We start from the raw sequence: 19,235 nt of genomic DNA on the forward strand, positions 1-19,235 counted from the left end.
AATTATAACTAAATTTTGGAAAATGCGAATGGAATATTAATAACTTAAATAGCTATAATGCAAAAATTAATTTTAATCCCTTTTTTTTAAACCCTTAACAGCTTGTATTGTGCCTTAGAATTATACAGGAAAGGTTAATTTAATGCTAAAGTGAACTTCCCTGCACAATTCTATCACACAACACGGGTATAAAAGAACACTTGTAATTGATACTCACGTATAATTAGTGTATGCAAGAGGTAATTCGATTAATATTACTTTTAATTGGATCGTGCAGCATGTATTTTCCACTTCATACAGACAATTTTAAAGGATTACAACATACATACTTGTACATTTTCTGGACGAAGTTAAGCTAAGGATTTTTTGTGTATTATATAATATATAATAAATATTTATAGAGGACGATTAAAAAATCTTGTGATACAGGTTGTGTTTTATTGTACTCTTACACATAAATCATAGAAGTGATATACGCGAGTGATATTTAGTATAAAGTATAGAGACTTCCTTTCCTTCTATTCTTGGCAAATACGAGTTACGTGTGTTGTTATATGCACACACGTATTACAAGTGTGTCCTTCGGTTTGTCTGTTTTATGTAGAAACCTTTCAAATCTTCCTACGTAACTCGATTAAATTCCTTTATTTAAAAGAATTTGACTTAACAATACGACATTCATTCCTATTACTTAAATAATTTTTGCAATTTATTTTGTAATTATATTAAAAATTCTTTTATTTAATACGAAATAAAAGAATATAATTATTAACAGATTATTCCTGTTTAAACAATGAAAGGTGATATTTATATCCCAACAAAAGTGGGAGGATTTTACTTGGAAATTCAAGGATTTTTGGGCTTTTTTAAATATAAGAAATCCTAAAATTTTTAATGCAATATAAAATATAAAAACTATAGAATATATTCTGCTATTTTTGAAACCTTGCCAGTAAATTTTTATTAATTCAAACACAAATTATTTATTGTATTTATACAGACACTTGGAAAATCACATAATTAACCTAACTGAATAAAATTTAATTCTATGATTTACCAAGTGTCTGTATAAATACAATAAATAATTTGTGCTTGAATTAATAAAACTATAGAATTTATATTTATAAAATTAGAAAGTTTGGATTGTTTTTACGCGTGTCAAGAGAGGTTATCATTGGGTAAATATGAGGAAACAGGATATACGACTTTTTAAATTTATATATTTTACTATCGTAATACATTAATTCGAAGAAAACAATCTTAATTCAACGTTAATTAATTCATTTACTAAATCTTACTCCAGACAAGCTACTAAACAACCCATCTATCTCCTTATTCCTTGGAGTTCGGTATTCCAAAATTTAATAGCATCAACGTCCCTTGTATACAAGTTACCATATAAATTTGGTATTAAAGGGGTATTATTATTATTGTATAAAATCTAGACGCAAACATACACAATTTTATTTAATCCTCGGGGTTAAATTTAACATAATACAAACATATTATGGTGTTATAACAAAACAGACTGGAAAGTAAAATAAAATTCTTCCCACGCTTACAATGTTTTATGAAAAAACCTTGAAAATCTTTTAATTGTAAACAATACTTTAGATATTTGCACGTAAAATTGATAGATTAAAATTATAAATAAATTATACAGACTTATTACGTGGTTTCTTCTGAGGACAAACTTGTTTCCAGTCATTCACAGTGAAGTTTTGATATTTTTTTGACCACGATAATCGTTTCTTCGTACGCACTTTTGAAGCAGTGGTTTTTTTCTACCGTGACGACCTTTCCATCCATCTGCATAAAGTAATATTTGTTTGATTCAGTTTGTCAAAGGCAATGTTAGACTCTCCTCGTCTTTTTCCACGCGTGGCACAACTAGGTTCTTCCAGGAATTCCTGGAATACCACAACTAAAAATGTACTAAAATTATAGGAGTTACAAAAAAACATACCAAAATATATATATATATACTTATTAACTGTCTTTTACTTTCCTGGTTGTTGTATATACCAGTCGACTCCCTATAACACTTGATTTTTCTGTTTTATATGAATTCCATGTTGTACGAGTCACTTGGATTTTACAAATACGTGAACCGTTCACAGCCCGGCACACGTATTTGTAAAATCTAAGTGACTCGTACAACATGGCATTCATATAAAACGGAAAAATCAACAGTGTTATAGGGGGAGTCGACTGTAATAGAGGGAAAGTATGGCGATCGGTCAAAAAAAATGACCATCCAAGATTTTTACATTTTTGGACTCGAGAGACCTTGAAACATCGAGAAATGTAAAAACTATTTGGTATTTTTTGTATGTACGGATGTTAGTATATCTTTGACACTCAGTCCTAGCGTGAGAAGCACATGATCTGGGTCTCGAGTCCGTGATCCTAGGTGCACGCGACATAGGCATCATCCAATTATCGCTTCACAAACGTGGAAATGGAGATCGTGACAAGATTTACACGTTCCTAGATTCTGTAAAATATGTATATCGATGTTTAAATACGAGTTTCTGAGTGAAAACTTGCGGCTTTTTGCGTAAAATACGAGTGCAAAGGTGTAAAAGCCTGAAGCTTGTTAAAATTCCTTCCTCCTAGTCAATAAACGTGCAAAACATTAAATTCATGTGCCCATCATAAACTCTGTCTTGGAGGAATTGTTTAGAGGAGAAGTTCTGTTTTATACGGTGTAATACTTTCTTTGACGTAGGATTAAACACTTGCGAATGTTATTTTAATACAGTGACTATCTATAGTTTTGCTTTCGTTATGTAAATTACTTGAATTGCGCAAAGTTTTCAATAGTTTTCACTTGGTATTTCAAGGGTGGGAACGTTTTCTCACATACTGTATTCATTTCTAATAAATTGTTTAGCGCTTATCTCTCTTTTTTTTATAATTCTTTAGTTGAAAATCGAGTTTAAAAATAGTTCAAGAGTATTTTTTTACATAAACTTCCAGTGTTTTTTAACATAGTAACATTTTTTTTTGAATTGCCAAATGAGGTTATTAAACCTGCAAGCCATCTGGGTGCACGTCCTTGCTTTATCCACAAAAAAAAAGAAATTCTATTTATAGATTTCGTGATGCTAAAAAAATTATTTTCTTCTTTCTAATAATAAATTGTGTAAGGGCATTTTAGATATTGAATTATTATTTATACGTCAGAGTGAAGCTGGTTATTTTAGAGCTAATAATAAAACATGTAAATGTCACTCCTCGGAGACTGTCAAGGCCATTTATGAATTTAATTTCTTCTTATTTTGTGTTGAGCAATTTTTCCCCCTTTACGTACTCTACGCCCGGATTAACTTATTTATATTATAATTATCTAAAGTCTGTGGTTCGGATCTTAGCAAAAAGTAATAAAATGAGGAAATTTAAAATACTAACGAATGTATAGAAGTTCCCATTTTTAATTATATCTATCATGGATTCGACCGGGTCAAATTGTGGATTTTTTTAAGGCTCGAAACAGTGGATCAAACACTCGGAGGGCCACAAGCGCAACATAATTTTCAGGCTCCTTATCCTTGTTGAGTAATGTCATGAAATACATTTATAAATTTAACTTAAAAAGAAAGATACTGATCGGTTCAATCGTTTCCTTAAAAATAAATCTCTAAATGTCTAGATAAAGATGGTATCTATGCCTGACGTTCGCAGATTGTATCTCTTTCTGAAGCTGATAACGTTCGAAGGCCCTGGCAATTGAAGAGTCCAAGTACGCTCTTCGTGTGCCTTTGCCATGATCTTCTGTTGGCTCGAGGTCACCATGGATTCGAGCCTTAAAACAAGTTATTAAATTTCATTATCTTTAGAGGTTTCGTAATAATACATTTATTAATCCCTCGATTCGTTTTTTATATTAACAAAACCCTAAAATGTTTATCATTTAAAAAATATAACAAAATATTTTAACGCTGTTTTCTTACTTAATATACCGAAGATCTGTTAAAAGGATAAGTGGCTCGAGTCTCTGAAGAGTAATAAAGAGAGTAATATATATAAGCTTATATTTACGTAATAATACAAAGAAATTTACCAGTAATCATAGATGAACCTATGCAATAAGCAGCCATTCCTTATAATTGTATTCCGACTAACCTTATGCCACAATTTTGTTTTCAGCATGTAATTTTTGAAAATAAGAGAAGACATAACTCTATGCATTTGTCTTTTAATTAACGGGGAGATTAATCTCATCTACTACTTCTTTATTAATAATATTATCAGGAATACAAATAATATAGAAATAAGAAAATAATAACTTCGTTAGTAAAAGTATATTAATACAAACCTGTGTTAGTAATTGTTCTGAATAAATATTGCCGAAACTCGCTGTAATTATTCTATGGTGGAGTGATGTGGTCGAATCCATGATAGATATAATTAAAAATGGGAACTTCTATACATTCGTTAGTATTTTAAATTTCCTCATCCCCTACAGCAAAATCTTAGTATTTCGTATTAAATTACAAAATATTTTACCGAAACTTTCTGTAAAATATTTTGTATTCGGTAAAATTCAAAAATTATTTTCAAAAATTACCGAAACTTTCGGTGTAAACTTTTCCTTATTCGATTTCAAGAAATTATAATTTCCTTTAATAAATTCTAATATTTATTTTATTAAGACCTTCAGACCTCTTCCAAAAAAAAAAAAAAAAAAACACTTCGAAGACTTTCTATATATTTCTATGTTCTTCTGCATGTATAAACCCCTAGATATTTTGAAGTACTTGACGACACGCATTGAATTATGCACAAGGCCATGAAAGGTTCTGCAAATTGCTTTCGGCTACGAATGTAACCAGTAGTGGTAATTGTATGCGTGAACACACGTTATAAAACGAGTGATTTGTGTTCCNCTTCAGACCTCTTCCAAAAAAAAAAAAAAAAAAAAACGTTAACATGAAGTTAATTCGCCCCAACACCCCCCTAAAAAAATAAAAAAAAAAAAAAAACACTTCGAAGACTTTCTATATATTTCTATGTTCTTCTGCATGTATAAACCCCTAGATATTTTGAAGTACTTGACGACACGCATTGAATTATGCACAAGGCCATGAAAGGTTCTGCAAATTGCTTTCGGCTACGAATGTAACCAGTAGTGGTAATTGTATGCGTGAACACACGTTATAAAACGAGTGATTTGTGTTCCAACTATCATAGAAAATATACAATTCCCTGTAACAAAACTCGTGATGTTTATAATTAAATAAATGCCTAATACTAGATACCTTCTGAACGTTTCGTAGACTCTACAGATCTGCGGTTCCCACTTAAAAAAAAAAAAAAAAAACGTTACAATGACGTTAATTTGACGTAAAACCAGTCAATGAATCTTAAGTTCAAGAGTGACGACCTGTTAAGTTATGCGTGCCAAAAATAACCCTATGGTCTTCAAAAAATGATGCCTAACGAAGGTTCAAAGTTCAAACAATTATAAGTCAATTTAATTCGCATAGACTATTAAAAAAACAATTAAAAAGTAATAAAAATGACCCAAATTAAATATAGAATCAGAAGAAAAACACCGTAATGAAATCACGTAGTTGTGATGTCACTCATGTGTCATCTCGTTTCCTTTGAAATATTTCATACTGAATGGTTATAATAATAAAATATTACAATTATTATTAATTATTACGAATACTATAAATCATGTCACATGACATATTTCGTGCTAAATATATATTTTCTGATATAATAATTTACTAACGTACGATAGAAACTCCCTACTGTCGCTTGTCACCTGTGGCAATCGTTCAGGTAAATTATTACGCATACGTTACTCTTTAAATTCGCATATATTCGTTATATATTTTAAGTATAAATACCAATTTCTAGGTTACAAGTACTATTTTATTATTAAAACTCGTCTAGGTGTGTGTATGTGTATGTGTACGCTTGGGGGCACGATTTTGTTCACCCTATTTGAAGCTTAATAACTCCCGTACCTTTTGTCGAAAATTTCTGAAATTTTGCACGAATGTTTGCGTATTAGTATCATTTATTCTGTGAAATTTTGGTAATTAAAGGTCGAGGGAGTAGGGAGATAGAGAAGATCACGTGTCATATAGGCCTATATATACAGTGAAATCCTGATGTATTGACCATCCAACATAGCTTAGTTCTCTGATAATTTACTATATTGAGATGTAAATGTATAAAAACTAGCATTTTTTAAAAGAAAATTTAAAGTTTTAAATATGAAATAACTTGTATTTATTATTTCTTATTATAAATATACACTAATAACTTTATTTTCCTCAATTTTCTACTTATAGAATCATTAATATGCGAATAAATATAAACAGAATTGAATACGTATTGCAGTTTGTACACATAATTTATTAAGCTTATCGAAAATACACAAAAATCCTTGTAAAAAGCTTTTAAATAAAATATGATAACAGATGGCACCACTAAAATTTTGCCTGGAAAGTAGAGCAACTCGTTGTTGTTTTACTTTATTTTCTTTTTTTATACATTAATTTATTGGCAATTAATTAAATAATTAATCATAATACCGATGCTAATAAATATATAATTATTTATATTCGAATACAAGTGTGAAACGACGTTCACAGTCCATTCTATTGTTCAGTCTTTTAAATATCAAGCTGATTTATTTATTAATAAGTTCAACTTCTGTTTAGTTTCAAGGATAACATTGCAATTGTATGATGTGACCTTTGTAATTTTTCTTTTATAAAATAAATATGTAATAAATTGAAGACATTCGATTAATTTATTTACATTACTCAACAAGGTCAGCTAATGTACATAGGTTATAAACCTCTGATAATACAGAAACGTTAATACAAGTAACACAAGATTTTAACACTGGAATAACTAAAGATTGATAAATAAATATACACTATAACCTATACTATAAACACCATATCTGTATCTCGGGCCCCATCCTTACCACAAGACCTCACCATTGTGGGCCTGACGACTAAAAAAAAAGGCCCTCAGTACTCACAAAAAAATAAAAAAATATACAATAGATTCTATATAATTAACTAAAAATAATTTAAAATATATAAATGTACATTAAGAAATAATTTTTTATTTATATATTATTAGCTAAAAATTATTTATTACGGTACATTTTTATTTTTTTTTTTACATTGTCGCAATAAAATATCATTTATATATTCTATATAATAAAAATAAAGTATAATTATATTATCTTTTATAGAATTATACGAAATATTAAATAATTTCCCTATAACAAAATTAGTTTTAATTTCCTTCTCAAGGTTATATTTATGAATAAAACATCTAATGATAATATAGAAGAACCGGTTAAGTTTTTTATATATATATATTAAAAAACATATATTTGTAATATATTATACTTCATATGATCATGTGAAATTTTGCTGCTAGAAAAGTGGGAATTATACCCAAACTAACGATGTAGTCAGCAAAATTTTTCGTGGATATTTTAAATAAATGATTAGCAAACAATTGAAACATTAATAAAGGTATATCTCGATACTAAATACTTCTAAATAGCATCGCTCTCGTAAAACTTCAGTGAAGGATACTTCCTTATATACAACGTGATGACTGAGGACATCGCGTGTCTTTGTCGTATTGAGATAGAATTGAAGCGGAGCCGGAAAAGGAGGCGATCCTTGCACGTGCTGGACAAGGAAGATGCTATCCTTACACTGGCACGTGACGGAACCTTGAATTTGCCGACACGTAGAGGTGATCACGTAATGGTTTTTCGGTTTTAGGTGCCATTAATCGCCTCAGAGATCATCGGTGGTGCGTGGGGTCCAGGCAAATTTGAATTAGGGGTCTCCGTGTACAGCGTTGACTTCATACATTTTTCTTCGAGGAATTTTTTGAGGGATATATTTCTATATAAAAGAATGGTGGGAGAATGTTAGTGAATACTCCAAGTTTTATGCGCATAACGTCGTTGACAAACTAAGACCCATAAAAAAATTACAGGAGCAACAACAGGCAATTAAGTATCATAAGATTTTTCCTTGTAAAAATTCATTATATGTCGTAATCGTGTAATTACTAGATTTACTAATGACTAAACTCAACAGCAGGAAAATATAGTCGTTTAAGGGGTTTTCTATGTAGCTGCTCAATTATGTACGAGCTGCTCAATTACGTACGAGCTTATTTTAAGAAACAGTAGAGCCAATTGGTGAAATGTTTTCGTGAATTACTATAAATCATGTCATATGGCATGGTTAATAAATAGTAATAATAAATAATACTTGTAATATTCTATTATTATAACCCTTTAATACAAAATATTTAAAAGGAAATAAGTTGAAACATGAGTGACATCACAACTACGTGATTTCATTAAGGTACTTTCCTTCTGATTCTATATTTAGTTTGGGTAATTTTTACCACTTTTTAATTGTTTTTTAATAGTCTATGCGAATTAAATTGACTTATAATTGTTTGAACTATGAACCTTCGGTAGGTCTTGAAGACCATAGGGTTATTTTTGGCACGCATAACTTAACAGGTCGTCACTCTTGAACTTAAGATTCATTGGACTGCTTTTACGTCAAATTAACGTCATTACAACGTTTTTTCAAGTGGGAACCGCAGATCTGTAGAGTCTACGAAACGTTCAGGAGTTATCTAGTATTAGGCATTTATCTAATTATAAACATCACGAGTTTTGTTATAGGGAATTGTATATTTTCTATGATAGTTGGAACACAAATCGCTTGTTTTATAACGTGTGTTACGCATACAATTACCACTATTAGTTACATTCGTAACTGAAAGCAATTTGCAGAACCTTCAGGGCAGCGCATCAGTCAGGAGCTGACCTTTTATGATCTAGTGTATGATTTAATACATATTGTCAAGTACTTGAAAAAAAATCCAGCAACGAGTTGCGTAACTTTCCCGGCCAAAGTTTAAAATTGTGGCGGAATCATCTGTTGTGAGATTTTATTTTAAAATTTTTTATATTATTAACTGTCACCAAATAAGCAAAAAGCTTAAATTTGAGAGTAGAGATGCGTTTTAGATTTAAAAAAATTAGTAAATTCTAATAATGAGTAAAATCTTCATCTTCTAGTCTGACCCCACTCGATATATGACACACGATCCACCCCTCTATCTCCCTACCCCTCGATCTTTAATCATCAAAATTTAAAAGCATCAACCCCCTAATATACAAACCTCCCCGCAAAGTTCTAAAAAAAAAACTTCGACAAAAGGCACAAGAGTTATTATGCTTCAAAATGGGTGAACAAAATCTCCCCCCCCACACACACACACATATACAAACCCACACTATCCATACATACGTTTTAATTGGAGAAAACCCCCTAACTTGTTTTTGCATTTGGCGACGTTTCAAGGTTCTTTAAACACTAAAATGTAAAAATGTACGGGGGCCATTTCTTTTTGGACCGGTCACCTTACTTTCCCTCTCTTATAAATAACAACCGGGAAAGTAAAATCGAGTGTTTATGCATACAAATATACGTATATACCGTATATACAGAAGTGTCTTCTAACATTTTTTCGAGTTTTGAAGTGGTTCAAAAGTCAATACCTCGGAAACCACCGGTCTAGAAAATGACCCGAAATTTACATAAAATATGTACCAATCCAACCAAACTTAAGAATTTTATTGAACAATTGCTGTAAAATTTAATATTTATTATTTTTATGTAAATGGTATAGTCTTCATTAATGAAGAATAAGTTAAAATCTATTAATCTTTCCTTTAATTACTCGTAAAGATACATGTGACCGATGAAAAGACAAATGCATAGAGTTATGTCCTATCTTATTTTCAAAAATTATATGCTGAAAACAAAATTGTGGAATAAGGTTAGTTGGAATACAACTGTAAGGAATGGCTGCTTATTGCATACGATGAGCCTGCTTAATAAATGTATTACTACTAAAGATAATGAAATGTAACGACTTCTGTAACATTCTTTTAAGGCTCGAATCCATGGTGAATATGAGCCAACAGCGGATCATGGCAAAGGTACATGGAATCTTCAATTGCCTTTGTAAAAAAATAGCCATAATTTAATAATTATTAATTATTATGGTCTCAGAATGCTAATTACTAGCTTCATATAAATTCGGTTTTAATAAGCAAACCAACACTACTTAACACTTCAACGGGGATATCTTAAACCAGAGGTACTGTAAACCAAGATGTACAGTATCTATTCATCCTAGAAAGTATGCAGGAAAGAATACAAAAAGAATTGCTGTAGAAACGTTTTTACCTTATCGCCAATCTTTTCTTGAATGTATCGTGATTGAAAGTCACCATTTTGAATACTTATTAGGTTAATTTTACACGTTAAAATTGAATTTCTATATATATTGCTAATAAAAGGTATTAATGCCTACTTTGTAAAGAAAAATGTTGTTGGCCTTCCTTTAAAATTCAGGAATGAGAATTTGGCGAAAAAACATAGGACTCACGACTCTCCATCCCTGTTAAATTTTAATAATCAAAATTAAGCGATAAACAGAAAAATTTTTCAGGCAAAAGTTATTTGTTGATTCGCGTAGATTCGACTGTCGATACGAAAAATACAGGTTTTCATTTGAAAATAACAAGATGACCTTGGCATGACCTTGGAAACATGCTCTCGAATAAACAGAAATAAATAAAAAGTTACACGGTAACGATGGTCCTGTTATTTTGACAAATGGCTATTTTTATATACACTAAATCTTCTATGCAAAAAAACAAGTCTAGCAACGAATTGCATAACTTTCTTGAATTGTGTGTGACTCATCTGTTACGAGATTTTATTAAAATTCTTTTTTATATCATTAACTAGCTGTTACCCGCGACTTCGTCAGCGGAGGTTTTGCAAGCAAACCCCATTTACATCCAATATTTCAATAACCATAGTAATTGTTATATAACACCTACCGCTGAAGAGAATTGCCGAAAATCAAACGAACTATTTTCAATTTGATCAATTTTCTGAAACGTTTACAATCGTTCTATAATCGAACCAATACGCAATAACAAATTCGAATTTAAAACGGTTCGAACATTTTTAAAATTGAAATATATAAAAATATTTAAACAATGTCTGAAATGTGATCAATTTAATACACCTAAGTACTCGATGAAGACTAAACGTAGTTGAAAACAAAAAATCGCATCTAAAATAGTACAGTAGAAGCCATTCTTCCGGTTAAGCTTAATCCTCTCCCTCTCCCCCCGCGGGAGAATTTAGAAAAATCCCTTCTTAGTGTCCATTCTCATGGCATACCCTACTAAAACGCATACAATACGAATACGAAATAACAAATTCGAATTTAAAACGGTTCGAACATTTTTAAAATCGAAATGGATAAAAATATTTATAACAATGTCTGAAATGTTATTAATTTAATACACCTAAGTACTCGATGAAAACTATATTCTCTCCCTCACCCCCCGCGGGGAAATTTCTAAAAATCCCTTCTTAGTGTACATTCTCATGGCATACCCTACTACAACGCAGATAAAAACAAAAAATCGCATCTAAAATAGCGCAGTAGAAGCCGTTCTTCCGGTTAAGCCTTAATGCTCTCCCTCACCCCCCGCGGGGAAATTTCAAAAAATCCCTTCTTAGTATGCATTCTCATGGCATACCCTACTACAACACAGATAAAAACAAAAAAATCGCATCTAAAATAGTACAGTGGAAGCCGTTTTTCCGGTTAAGACTTAATCCTCTCCCTCTCCCCCCCCGCGTTGGAATTTCGAAAAATCCTTTCTTAGTGTGCGTTTCCATGACGTACCCTAACTGTGTACCAAATTTCACCTCTTTAGGTTCAGCGGTTTGCTCTGGGCAATGATGAATCAGTGAGTGAATGAATGAGTCAGTCAGGACAAGCAATTTTATATATATAGATTATTAGCGAAGTTGCGGCCGAAGTTTTCATCTCCAAAACGCGAACGTCGAACGTCGAGCGCCACTATCTTGTAAGCGGCGCTCGACTTCGACGTTCGCGTTTCAGAGATGAAAACTTCGGCCTCAACCTCGCTATTATAAAATGGAAAAGGGTTTAATTTTGCGGGTAGTCTACCCGAAAAATTACAAGTTTTATTTAAATTTATACACTTGAAAGATACTTGAAAAACGTGATGGATGCATTATCATTGATGGTGTCCTGTTCTTGGAAAAAAATATTCAAGGTTAATATTCAATTCCCTGTTCTTGTCCCTGTATTCAAGATTAATAAGAACTATCTTAAAATAGTTCATTACCTAATGCTTTAATCAAATAATTTTAAGCATTATACACACCATTCTGATACAATGCTTATTGTAATTTAGTATGTATCTTTAGATGAACTACGAGACAAATAAACAGTAAATCACTGTTTATTTGTCTCGTAGGCGCAGTGTTGCTTGAGGGATATCGAGCCTACGTACTCTCTGTCACTTCTTGGAAATTGTGAAATTCTCTCCTCACCAATATAGCAAGAATCATAATAGCTTACTATAACTGTAGAATCTACTCCTTTCTCCTTTCTTCGTTTCCTTTCAATTGTGTAGTGTAATGTGGGCAGGAGCGGATCCAAGATGGCTACAGGGACTTAGTGTCTGTGTGTAAAAGGGAAAGCCCCTTTGACACACGTGAGATTTTCATTTTCCTGTTCTATTTGCTTACTACGGTTTTATTTTAATGTCTGAACTAATAAATGAGCAGAAGCTGAAGTTGAAGTCAAACATTTGATAAATTAAAAGAATTGAAGCTGGAGATGGAACCATTGATTTTCTTCTGGATCCAGTTACGAGCCCATAATCAACGTTCATTAACAACAAGAACAGCGTTAAGTGAGAAGATCACAATGTGTAATGTGCGAAGTTATTCCAAATCTTGGCCTCATTGTATAGAAAGAATTTTTCTAATTAAATACAGTGGAACCTCGGTATACGACCTTAATCTGTTTTTGATGTTTGGACTTATACCGAATTGGACGTATACCAAACCAACCTTTCCCATAAGAAGTAATGTAAAAATGATTAATCCGTTCTCGTGTAAAAAAAAAATGGCTGGCTTTAAACACCTCGCTTTCCTGGCTAGTTCCTGCTTGATTTTTCGTGAGATCAGCGTGTATCTTTTTAGCTTTCTCGCAAACAATTGCTTCCGATACGCTGTCTCCAGCACTGTTTTTCAGTTATCCAAAGCAAAAGCAATTTCTCGACATGATCTAATGTCTTCGATCTCTGTTTAGAAATTGATTTAACCCCTTTCGCAACGTTAGCAGATTTAATAATGTCTTTATTTTTTCGATTGTCCATATCGTAAACAACAGTTAAAATCTCGAACACGCGTGCCACCTTCGTATTTCTCAACGATCTCTTTCATCAGTTCCATTGTAATTCTAGTCATTTTTTTTTAGTTTTATGTCGCTTTTCATTTGCCTTTTTGGGATTCGTAACTAATAAAAATAATAAAATTTTACTTACGAATTAAAATCAAAAGAAATTAAACAAAATTATAAACCGTTGCACCTCAAACGTCTAGTCTGGTCTAGTACACCGATAGTGTTACTTGTTCATTGATGACGCGTATAATTGAATTATGTCGTATACCGAACAAAAGTCGTATACCGAGCAAAATTTGTTTTGTCTAAACAGGACGTATTCCGAATTGGACGTATTCTAAAGCAGACGTATACCGAGGTACCATTGTAATTTCTAAAATGTAATTAGAAATATCTCGAGCCTTGTCTTTCACCATCCAGCCGACCCATTGTAGACCTGGCCGAACCCATAATGGGTTTGCTGAAAGAAACCTTCTTAGTACTTCAGGACAGAAAGAATTGAGAGGTATATAAATATATGATTTCTCCATTTTCAAAGAGCAATTTCTAATTATTTAAGTGTTCTGTGCTATTAAAAATTTTCCTAATTTTGAGAGCAAAATTTGTCAATTTAAAATAATAAAAACAAACACGAAAACCAACCTTAAAAATTAAAAAGTGCGTACATTGTGTTATGCATATATTTAACCTCTTTCCGCCCTGTGGGCACTAAGAGAGCCTTTTTAAGCAAGCCCATTACTGTATGGGTTCGGCCAGGCCCACAATGGGGGCGACCGGGTGATGAGGAATTGGGTCCGTCATATCCGAACGGACCACCCCCGAAAATTTCCTGCGGATTTTTCGACCCGTTCGGATTCGAGCCCGGGTCGCCCAGGGCGGTAGGCTGCAACCTTCTCGGAACTTCTCTTACGATTGATATTCTCTGTTGCTAGATGTCTTGTTTTTCGGGGAGGGGAGAAATAGCGTAACAGATAGAGTCACACGTAGTGTTAGATGTTTTTGCCGGGAAAGTTACGCAACTCGTTGCTGGAGAATTTTTTTCCAGTAGTTAGTAGCCAGTGCCGTAACTAGGCAGCTGTAACAGGTGTACCCGCACAGGGCACACTTGGAAGAGGAGCCCAAAATGCATGTATTTGTTTTATTAATTTCCCAAATTTAATTAATTAAGGTGCCTAAATGCAAATTCCTGCACAGGGCACAGGAATGGCTAGTTATAGCACTGGTAGTGGCTCATCAATTTTTCATAGAATAGCGTGCAATAGTTACCGAAATATTCGAGGTTACAGTTGCAAAAAAAAGACTTAGAATCTCAGTATTGCCAGTGTAGAGGGTTTACCCCTCTAAACTGGCAACATTAACTCCCATGATAAGCTTTTTCAATCTGTCCTTCAAAAGAAATCTGAGAGAATTGAAAATTAATTAGGTCTACTTTTGAAAAGTCCTTCTTACTGATTACTGACTACATTAAAGTTTAAAATTATTAAATTTTATTTAACAAATTGCAAGCCATACTCCCAAGATCACGCACGACCACTTAGACACCGCTCACATTTTCAGACGTAGGTCAAAAGTTCGCTCATTCTAGCCTGGTTTGGCAAAACTTTAACCTCGAATATTTCGATAACTATGGCGAATAAGTATTAATTTTCTCACTAAATGATAAAAAGCAACATTTCTAAGTGAGGTTTTCATCAGTTGTACTGTTTCTAAACGCGAGATTAATTTAATAAGATTACATCTTATTAAATTAATCTCGCGAATATCAGCGGAAAGATTCCAAGAATTCGGCTCTCAGTTCTGATAATTTAAAAAAAAAAACCAATGTAAATAAAGTCATAAGTGTTCAAACCGGTTTAATTTAAAATATAAAGGTCAAATTCGAATTACGAGGAGGCATTTAATGAAATATTATTACTTAAATATAGAACATTAAATATTAGAGGCAGAGTCGGTAAATTAACTGGCCTTTCGACTCGTTATCTTCTTTATCTTCGCTCGTTGCTAAAATTAACTAGAGACAAATGGGCACTGTAATCACTGTAAGAGCGCTAGATCGAATGTTTTCTTTTTATTGAAAGATATATAACCTTCGAGTTCGATTTCATAATTTTTTATATGCATTTTATTATAAGAATGAAAAAGCTTTTATTTAAACCCAAAACCAGGTTTATGGATAAATAAATGACACTTAATAAAACATTAAACACCTTCCATCGCTGAGAAATGTTTATTTAATAAAACACTAACATTTTCAGCCTCATGGAATAAACCATCTTCGGGTGTAAATGAGTTCGAATGTATTTTATTAAATAAACATTTCTCAGCCATGGAAATTAAGTGTTTTAAAAACGCCGAGTTTGATATTTAGTTAAATAAATAAATGACAAGTAACAAAACTGACACAATAGTACTATTATTAAATTGTGCTATTATGTCAATTTATTATACATACAAACAAATTATATTATACATATTAATAATTATTATTATTTGCGTTATTAAAATTTACTTTAAGTGAGAAATTTTTTTATGTTTTCTTACTTTCAACTGATGAAATAAATGATTGATTAATCGTTCGCGTGAAAAAATGCAATCGACAGGTAACAAAAAAGTGTAAAAATCTGGAGGTCAAGTAGGACTTGTGACCGGCATTTGTCACATTCTATCATCAATGTAACAGAACACCAATTTAATATAATATCCATTATTGAAAAATAAACATCCGTGTTTGAGTTTGTTAATTTTTCACATACTTTACTTTCTGCCCGGTACGTCAATTGGCAAAGCTTATAGCTTGAATATAACAAACCTCCTCGAGATTTGATGAATGTAAATGCCCTTCTCTGACGCAGCATCCTCGGGTTTTGATTTTTGCATTCGTCACAACCGAGTGATGGCAGTAGACGATAAGTAATGTAACCTCCTAAATAATGTAGGATAAACTTAAATGTTTCTGGTGTACAATAATCATAATCTAATAATTCACTATCACTAGGATCTCCTTAGTACAGGCTTGGATCACAAAGCAAATTTTCTAAATGTTCTTCCAATTGTTCTTGAACTTCTTTAAATGGTTTTTTTATGACTATGAAGAAGATTTTTTAAAGTAATAAGGATAGATCCGGGATCAGTTTGAACTGATGCTCGTTTGGGAGGACGAACCAAACTGTACGCAGTCATCAGTCTGTACAGGTATAAGAACTGTACTGTTGTAGGATGAGAATTGCTTCCACTTCCTTGTCTTATCATTCCAAAGAAAACACAAGTTAAGAGTTTAATACAAGATTATATAATCATTACACTAAGTCAGTTTTACCTCTAATGGGTCCTGATTAAATTAAAGTGAGCTGTCAGGATATAATGAGTTTGGAAGCAATTGTTTGATGAGTGCTAAGATACTAGTCAGCGTCGAGCGTAGATTTTCTGCTGTCTGGTGGCTCAAAAATCCTTTTTGATCAGTGCTTCTAATCTGTAATCTGAATGCTTCCCATCTATTTAACCATTCTAGAGATTCTTCAATAACCTATTTTAAAAAAGTTGTTAATTAAAACATTTATAGTTTTTCCTAGTGAATCATTACTATTACCTTGAGATCATTTGAATCATGTCTGATTACTTCCTGTGGCAATCTACGATTTAATACCCTTTTTGCTTTGTATATGGCATGCTTTCAGCATGTACTATATTACAAGTTTCTGTCTCGGTGGTAAGGAATCAATTTTATCCAAAGATGTACTTGTTCGTCATATCTATCAAAAGAGATATCCGAAATGAGAATCCAATAATTTGTAGTCATAAAGAAGTTTCCCTGGTGCACAAAGACTACACCTTTATGCATGTTATAAGTTTCTTTTTCCGGTTCCTCTTGAAAAGCATAAATTGTTGAGAGAAGGAGGAAGATTCGTATGATCATGGTTGATCAGATGTAGAACTCTGAATAAAGGAAGGAGGAGTAATTAGATGGGAAGTCATGTAAGCAAATTATCTAGATTATTATATTAAAATATTAGATATTACGGGAATTCTATGATTATAGTTAAGGTTCTCTCTCTGGTTTTTAAAGTTGTGCCCCTCGTTTGGTTAATTTTTGGTTGAGTATTGTTTCCCTCGGTAGGTGGGCTGGCTTTCCGTTTAGGAATTCGACTTCGTCGAGGAGTGGGAAAAACCCAAGGTCGTTCCTCCACCGGTTCCTGACTTCTCAATGCATAAGGAGGCCGACAACTGTATTATTTTAAGTTCAGTATTTTCTTGATGAAGCTTGAGATTTTCTGTTTGAAGAGTTTTCAGTTTCTTTTTATAGATCATCTTTTGCTTTCTGCACCGATATAAATCCTCTTTGACTTTTAACAATTCAGACTGCAAAGCAGAGATTTTATTGACATATAACAGCTCGGGATGCTGTGTAGTTGCTGCTTCAGACATGGAGGGTTCTTCTATTTCCTTTTTTACAGTTGTTACTTGGGAGTGTGTATCATGCAAATCTAATGATTGATAAAAATAATATCAGACAATTAATCTTAAAGTATTTATAAGGAAAGATGGGCCACAGACAGATAGCCCTCAGTGAATTACAGTGGATCTCACAAACCCAGCTCAATCTTTAGTTAACATTCTTTAAATATAAAATGTTCCTTAAATATAGATAAAATTTAATTTTATATTAAAACACAGGGTCCGAGAGACGCACTGCGACTCAGGCAAGGGCAAAAAAAATTACATGACTCACTGAGGATTAAGATTACCCTCGTGGAATTTCTACTTTCTCTCCATTTATAACATGGGAGAAAGTTTTTAAAATAAATCTACTCGCAAAATGTACGTCACAAACGTAACATTTATTTGTTAGCATCTTGCATCGCATCCACTCCTCAATCTTATCGCTAGGAACACGGAATAAATGTCTCTTCTCGTTCGATGACTTATATCTTGCCTCGCATCCTGGCACAACGCACGTTGGCATTTTTATGTAGCTAAAAAAAACAATTATTATAGGTCAAAATCGCTGACTTCAGTATATATTTAGCAAGAACAACGCTCTCCTGCTAACAATGGCGCCAACTAGCGGCAAATATTGTCTCTAGCTATATATAAACATCAACTCACAGCCCGAGTAGATAATAACAACACCAAACGATCGCCTAATTATCGGGCTATATAATATAGCCCGATAATTAGGCGATCGTTTGGTGTTATTATTGTCTCTAGCTAAGTTTGAACTATTAGTCGAAAGACCAATTAATCTACCGACTCTGATTAGAGGTAAACGATTGTACGATTAAATTGGGCTATATTACCGCTAATATTAGTAATTAAAATACCGAGTAATTTGGCAGTAGAGACTGACGTTAGGCGCCATCTCTTATTAAATTTATTAATTATAATTTAAATTAAATTATTAAAAAATTATTCGGTATTTTAATTATTAATAGTAATTTGCATTTATGCTTAAAGTGTATGGTTTTGTGGAAAGATAATGAGAAAAACCCAGTAAATGGCCACTGGTAGGAAGTTGTATACGATCATTTACTGGTACGATATGTGTAAAAAAGGGCTCTTGTTCACTCACTGGCATTATTTTGCCCATGAATTACGTTAAAATTCCAGCGAATGACTGTTATAGGCACACGCCGGTACTAGTGGAGTCACACTAGACCAGGGATGGCCAACCTTTTTCAGTTCACGTGCCACATCTTAAGCCTGCTTTAATACAGCGGCGTAGCGAACATAACTGGCGTCAGGGCACGACGCTTTATTGACGCCCCCCTCGCTACGCTAGTGCTATACCCATTGAACGCGTGTCCGTCCGCGTAACGGTATGCCAAAAACGGACACTAGAGGCGCCCTAGCGATGATTTTAAATTAGCAAAATTATTTTTATTTGTAATAAG

This window comes from Centruroides sculpturatus, unplaced genomic scaffold (genome assembly GCF_000671375.1).
Source record: "Centruroides sculpturatus isolate CEXI.00-Female unplaced genomic scaffold, Cexi_2.0 scaffold1091, whole genome shotgun sequence".
Classification (NCBI taxonomy): Eukaryota; Metazoa; Arthropoda; class Arachnida; order Scorpiones; family Buthidae; genus Centruroides; species Centruroides sculpturatus.